General features: G+C 36.2%; 1 long non-coding RNA gene across 1 annotated transcript in view; it reads right to left on the reverse strand.

Annotated features, from left to right (window-relative positions):
- LOC146741459 (uncharacterized) overlaps window positions 1-7,267 on the reverse strand; it is a 33,065-nt gene extending 25,798 nt beyond the window's left edge. The window contains exons 1-2 of the long non-coding RNA XR_014929668.1: window positions 6,888-7,267; window positions 5,608-5,759 (exon numbers count right to left, since the gene is read on the reverse strand). This is a non-coding gene — a long non-coding RNA (uncharacterized LOC146741459). The remainder of the gene's footprint in view (window positions 1-5,607; window positions 5,760-6,887) is intronic.
- Window positions 7,268-8,021: the final 754 nt, after the last annotated feature.

Here is an 8,021-nt window from a genome sequence, read left to right on the forward strand (position 1 = left end):
TCCGCATTGAAAACTCGTTTTAAATTAAATTAAATTCTATTTAAGGAAAGCGTTCCTACGCGCATGCATGGATATCGGTATTGCTAACGAAAGAACGTGAGTGGGTGGCAAGCGACAAGCTGAAACCAAACCACTGAACATCTCCATTTAGAAAAAAAAGGTGTGGGGGTTTGTGACAGATGACATCTTTTCAGTAGGTATGAACCCACACATTTTATGCGCTAAAAAAATCGTGCGTTGCCTGTATTGATTGGGGATTGTCAGGTTTTACGAAAATAGTCTTAAATTAAAATGTGTTTGTTTTTTTGTTGTTTTTTTTTGCATGCTTAAATCAATTCCCACGCATCAGGAGACATGCAGCACCGTGCAAGTATGAAATGTGTGGTTGTAGTCAGTGGTCACACAGAACAATACGAATATTTATTTTGTGTATTTAATTAAAGATTGCGGGCACATTTACGTTCATATCGAACACCTTTTCTGTATTAATCACATGAACTATACATAGGTTATACCCGATCGCAGTTAATTTTCAAAAACACTAGCCCGTAAAACGGTTTTAAACAACATGACAACTCAATTTCGACTGTGTTACGTGTACTAAGTTAAAAATAACCTGGAATTATTTCATAATTTCCAACTCATGCACACAACGTCCGCGGTGACCGTGATATCATTCTCTGCAGTGATATGACCGTGCATCTAATGACCGATGATACGCCGCTGACACTCGTTCTACTCACAGATATTTACCAACGCCTTCCATTGGTGTTCGAACTTAAATTAAAATGTCTCTGTGTACATATCACATCGCAATTACCGTTCAGTGGATAGAGGAAGCCCAGGCACACAATCAGATTGACGGAAACATGCGTTTACGGCATTTAGCCTCCGACATTAAATCTGAAAACAAATGTTTGTTTTACATTCATTACTCGTGTATGATTTGTAAAACTTCATTTACGACCTTATAGTTTATGTTTTGGAAAAAAAGTAAAGTGACAATGAACTGAATGACATTGAATTTAATTGTTACTGCTATTATTATTCCATTTCTTCTAAGACTGAAAACATAAACTAAAAAATTATCGCTAAAAAACATCCAATTCCCACGCTATACCTTACAATAAAAGAAAAAAAATATAGATAATAGACAAAAAGAAAATAGTGGTTATAAATAAATATATATATACATTAGTTATAAGATTTGCACCTCTACAATCTAGTTGCAATAAGCATTACTGTTTAAAAAAATTAATCAACCAAATGTGTTCTCGACACAAAATCTGTAAATAAAGTTTGACTCTTAACCGCCGCCGACTGGCGAATTGTAGACCTTCGGGTGGCCAGCCGAATATGTAAATGTTGCATCAATATTATACCATAATCTAGCAGTATTTTTTGTCGGAAATCAAAGTCATTTAATTGTATTGTAACAAGTCTCAATAATAACAATTACAGAAGTGAACATAATCGATAAAAAAATGTGAATAAGCTGTTATTATACGTATTGTCCGTTGTGTAGTTCGCAGCCCTGTTTGGTTTTTGTTTCACTCTCCCCAAGTCGTCTATGCAGGGTTGTGTATGACGAAGGTAAATATGGAACTTACGATCAGCGATGTTCAACGGTCAGGGACATGTACACACGTCCGTGCGGTTAATCAGGTAACGTATTAGTTCCTAAAACCCCGGCGTTGAAAAGTGCCCTGCTCTTCTGTTTTAACAACTAACACTACATATGAAACACAGAATCGTACAATCACAGAAGTAAACAGATATTTAACTAAATTAATTTTACATTGAATCCGAATGCAGGAATTTTCAACCGATTAATGAAATGGTATGCTAACGCTGGATATTAATAATCAGGACAATAAAAGATCAATATAATTTTAAATCAACTGTAGTAACTTTGCATCATAACAACCTGATACAGTACCTGCCTAGGAGATATATTCAGGGAGAATAAAATATATAAAACACGTAAACAACCATTTTTTGGGGGCAATATATATTCGGTTGTTTTAATGTAAAAAAAAAAACATGCAGCTATCGAGAGATATGGAATATATCGTATACAGTAATTCCGTGATGTGGCAGTCGTTTCTTGAAAAATTACACAGTGTATGTTGCGCGATTGCTTTCAAATGCATTTTCGTAATGTCGTTATTTTTGCCTGTTCGTCTCAATGTGCGACACGATTTTTGTTGAATAATTGGATGAAATAATAGACCCTTCCGATATCGGTGTTCTTGTTTCTAAAACTACATGGAATTTGACAGAAAAGAAAGCCTGTTGTAATCTCAATTGGTAGAGTTATGTCTTATGGGTACACTATCTCAGGTATAGTCGCCGCTAACCGCAACATCACATGCATACTATGGTGGGTGTCAGAGGCATGAGCCGTTTGCAAAGTGTCAATTACTTTATAGTTGAATTTATTATATGAATATTAATGAATATTTAGTTTTGTTCTGCCGAATACGCATAAATATAAACACATTTAATACGAAACATTGTGTTTGTACTGACAATGTCCCATTTCTACTGCGCAACGAAGTATCGATACACAAATCGCAGTAAATTCGATTATATGTTGCGAAATTCAAAATTGCTTTGAAGTTCAAAATGAACACACGAAGTCGATTTATGCATGATACAGACGACTTTGTAGAAAACATACGTGGTATAACGATAGTCCGCAAACACGCGAAGGCATATTCAGCCAATGTTTAGTAAGCCGCTAAGTGTGACATATCATAACCGTCACACATGATGGTAGTAAAATTAGGTAGTAACACACACATATACCAGTTACGTTGGAATTATAAATATCACATTGTTTCATAATAGAGACACCATAACATTTCTTGGCACCGCGTTGAGTGTGCAATTGTTCACAAATACGGGGACAGTTCAAAGTACGCTATTGTAGCAACGAAGATGGCCTGTAATTACCCGAACGGTCATCTGGTTAACATTTTATAAGGCGATTTCTTCATCCTTGAACATTTTTAAGTTTGTTATCATTTATTAATTGTTATTATTTTATTCAAATCATATTTTTTTCAATTCTACCGAAAAAGATATGGTGTTGTTATGAATCGACGGCTTCCATTTTTTGGAGATGGTAGCTTTTTTTTATTTTGGATTATTTCATAATATTATAATACCTGTTCATTCTCACGGGTGAATTATTTGAAGACAAACAAAAGTTGTAAATGCATTTTTTAAACAACAAAATATAAGCATATGACAATGACTTAGATTAACAGTTGTGTTGATGTAAATACAGTAAAAACAATATTAGAAAAATATATCGTTAATTCTTTCAAATTTAGAGAAGTGAATTTAATGCCACAGTTCAATTGCCTCGATTTAAAACATTTTAGTATTGTAGCTTAAATTTGTCTCATCGTTTTGATAAATTATACAATTTATTTTCAATATAAATATACGTTGTATGCTACGACAACTTTGGCAAATGCACCACTGCTCGCAACATTTTCCACGTCCATTTATTGCGGAGCTAGAATCTCTGAAATGACGGTGTTGTAGGTGACACAATTTGCGAGGGTGAATAATTTGCTGAGATGGACTTATTTAAAAACCGATTTTGTGTTTTAAATATGTTTGGCTAGATTATTCCGTATTAGAATCCAATATATTTGACGTCATGTAATTAATGTTATACTTATTTTTTGTGTACGTACACTAAATGTGTTTTTTTATAAACATTTGCTAACATTTGACGAATATCGCGACAACGTATAATTGTGACTGCAGTATTTTTTTTAAAAAAAAACGTTATAATGAATACTGTAAAACAGTAGCGAATTTGACTCATGGAAGAATTAACTTAATCTTAATATAGCTAAAGTGTCAACATTCTCATTGTGAGAATGTACTCTATTCTAATTAGCGACATCTTACTTTAGCGAAATTGTGGATTGGATAAATCAGCTAAAATAACGTTCTAGCTAAAAGGACATGTTATACAGTATGTATTTCTGTCCAAATAATGTCACAGTATATTGCCGGATCATACTTATCGTTTTAATGAAGACATTGTGTTATATATTTTGTATTCATATATTTATTTCACACGAATTATTTTTAACACCACATACATTAGCGGTTCGCTAATAACGTCACGGTGTCGTACAGAAACATTGAAATAACGATTGCAATGTACACGTTAGACGTGTCGTACAGAAACATTGAAATAACGATTGCAATGTACACGTTAGACGTGTCGTACAGAAACATTGAAATAACGATTGCAATGTACACGTTAGACGTGTCGTACAGAAACATTGAAATAACGATTGCAATGTACACGTTAGACGTGTCGTACAGAAACATTGAAATAACGATTGCAATGTACACGTTAGACGTGTCGTACAGAAACATTGAAATAACGATTGCAATGTACACGTTAGACGTGTCGTACAGAAACATTGAAATAACGATTGCAATGTACACGTTAGACATGTTGTAGCGCCGACATCCGATCGTTACAACAGGCAGCTGAAACATACAATTTAAAATCTAATTCGACAAAAAAAAACTTGGTGATTATATTTAGAATATTATTAGCAATTAGAATGAGTTGGTTTACTATGACGCAATTTTAGTTGGATTTTGTGAGGTTGGCAGGATCTACATTGCTTATAAGCCGTGAACGTCAGGGTGGATACACCACTGCGCAATAAAACAGATATACCATTGAAATAAACCAAGGCGATTTTTCCAAGCCTAGCAGGTTTTTTTTCGACTGCAAATTAATTCACTCACAATAGAATTCTATTCCCCAACTTTTTAAAGTTATAAATATATGTCACATGTCCGACATCGGTAACTAATTTACTAATTTTAGCAATGCAGGCAAAACATACCTCAAGTTAGCATCAAATTTAAGCGTAATAGATAGTGAGACACACTAGGGTAGCATTGGAAAAAAAACGCACAGCGCTCGTCATCCACGATGTTCCGGTGGACCGAAACACTACATACACTCGAACCACAACAGCTCTATGTTCGTGTTCAAAAACAATCAACGTATGTTCCAAAATGGGAACTCAATCGATGCGATTGTTTGATTCAGTGCCAATAGTTTCAGCAAAATTGAAATCTACAAAAAGCAAAACAGGAAATCATTTGTGGTTATTCGATGAGTATCCATTGTACAGCTTAAATACCAGTGTACTTCGGTAAACATGTAAGCAGAGCTGATTTTACTCACTTGTTGTAATTATTGTTTATCGAGTAGAACTGTAGTCCAGGCGAACAGTTTCTTTTAACTTTCGCAGGCATAATAATCGCAATAATAATATGCAATTTCTGGGGACCGGTAATGAAAATATTTAAACTAACCATGTGTAAGCCTTGTGCACGTAATTTATAACCAAGATGTAGCGAATCGCTGCTTTTACTGGGATACCGATTGTATCACATACTTAATATTACCCCAATTGAAGCAACATTACTATGAATATTACTATGAACAATGTCTAATTTTATGTTTAGCTTTTCTTTGGTATTTCATATTTGGACGAATGTCTAGAATCCCAAGTCGCTGACTATTAGCGGTTGGCAGTAACTTACCGAAGTCGCAAGTTGAAGGGTTTGTCGAGGTTGTTGCGGGTGCTACTGTTATTGCATATCGTCGCCAGCATATTTGTCATCCTTCACGGGTCCACGTTCAGCTTGACAGTACCAACCTTGTCGTCGCTAATGAATCATGTGAGCAAAGAAAGCTACAAGTAAAGAAAGTGTCGTTATCAATGCATTCCAATAAACAAAAGACTTATTATCATCATCATTATCCGCCATTTTGGTTTCTGTCTGTATTGTAGAGATGATGCGAGATGATGGTAATTAATTAGTCTGAGTGAGCATGAGGATATTATAAGTTAGTTATTATAACTGGGCCTAGCTGTAAGCTGCGACAATTCCTCACAAAAACACTGGTTCACGCTACAGTTTAAGCAGTATTGTGGTCACAATGCCCTTTGCGTAACACTGTTTTTTTCTCTTAACAAAACCAAATTAATACAAACCGAGTTTCATGGAGACAGGTTTGAGGTGGGGGTATGCAGCCACCCCAATCCTGTAGATACATCTCTGACTGCCTATGCGACGTGACAACACAATTATTTGGATATGTTATCGATATAAATGGGAGGAGTCTCCCCAATACGCCAATCAAGGTTCGGTTCAGAGAGCAAACGGGTCGTTTGCGACTTTGGGGAAAGTCAGAGCAATGTCAGCAGCTCGTGCAACCTATACGAATCCAGGAAATCAAGTAATTATATATCTCCAAAGTTTTGCCACCAAAACGACAAAGTTCAAATCATTTGGGGAATTTTAAAAGAAACCAAAACTTTGATATGGGTCCGTAATATTCCATCACGAACACCCAAAATATTAGAAGTATTTTTTGAGAGCGGCATGCTGATTCAAATCTGTTTTCAGATTTATTCGAATTGTTTGATATGACCAAGTAGAAGGTAGTATTTGCGGAATAGTAAATATTGACCTGTATAAAGGGTATCACAATGTTATAGCCTACATATCCCTCCGCTCGCAGGCGAGGCGTTTGCTAACACATACATTCCGATATATGGCAGCAGGCTAGTTTCGTATAGGTACTCTATAGCCACCCACGCGAATTTAGTGAGCTAAATGCTTATACAAGTCTCTTAGTAATGGCGGGGGACGACAATATTCGTAAGCTTAATATACCGTTATTTTAACTATATCCTCCGCGTTTCCCTTTTCGTGCGATAGTTATATATATAATCCAAAAATCGTAGCCACGAACCATATTTTTTTATTTATAATTAAAACAAATTGCGGAATATTTAAATTAGCACGTGACTTACCCTCTTTATAGAAGAACACATACGTGTAATCAATATACGCTAATCGATGATGACGTCATCCATTCTGGCAGTCATGAATTAACATAATTGAACCCATCTAATATTTATCGGTAGAAGTCTCATTGGAAATGCGCTTGCACCAAATTCCGCCGTGGAGATTTCAAACATTGTCCCAAAAAGTTACAACTGGACACACGTCCTCGGGACAATGATGATCCGAGCTGCCGGTGCGATCCCTCCGCCTGTATTTCTACGTGCTGCATTCAGCATGTCTAGTTCTGCTTCTCAGGCTGCAAACTACAGCTAAATTGTCCAGCCCTGTAATCGCACTCTACCGAGAACGTGTATGATTTGAAAAATGCAAGATATTTTCCTTATATGCTGAAGACAAGGTCACTGTTGTCGGCGTGTTCAATGAAGTAAACCCTTAACAGTCACGTTCGCAAAATCCATCAGGTGAGAAACTGGTAAACATCCCTGAGTTACTTAGATAGGCTTCGCCAAAATAAAACCGTGCCATGGCCATATGCGAATGAACGTGACTGTACAACGCCACTTAAATAGTAATATTGTTATGAAGGATCGCCCCCGCAATACAAGACGGACAATTCATGGTTTGTGGTTTTGATGCTGGTTATCGCCGATTGCGTTATTCAGTGGAAACACGCCAGTCAGCTCAAAAAGAGTATACAATGGAGGGCCGAAATAAAGTGAATTTGATGAGAAACAGAGCCGATGGAAAGTGATAAATCCCCCTCGCCAAGATTGTGCACATTCTAGTTCATTCACCCAGGAGTGTGATATTCGTAAACTACGTCACGCCACGGTCAGCAAATTTGCGCATGCGTCCTCTATTCCTGTTTTCGCGAATTCCACCTAACTGTAGTACAGTCTTTTCTCCATGTGCTGGTGCCATCGTCGCGCTCATCTGTTAAATCACAGTTCCTCAGGACTGTGGTTAAATGAATACTTATTCAGTATCAATGTCGCAAAGTGTAGCCGATTACCGTGAAATATTTGGAACGTACTCTCCATTCCTGGTCTCATTTGGTCTAGTTTTTTGTCTGCCATCTACGTAATAACATAATAATGATAACAAATATATTAATAATATTAATATAAACAATTGTATTT

Source organism: Saccoglossus kowalevskii, chromosome 6 (assembly GCF_978046115.1).
Source record: "Saccoglossus kowalevskii chromosome 6, keSacKowa6.1, whole genome shotgun sequence".
Classification (NCBI taxonomy): Eukaryota; Metazoa; Hemichordata; class Enteropneusta; family Harrimaniidae; genus Saccoglossus; species Saccoglossus kowalevskii.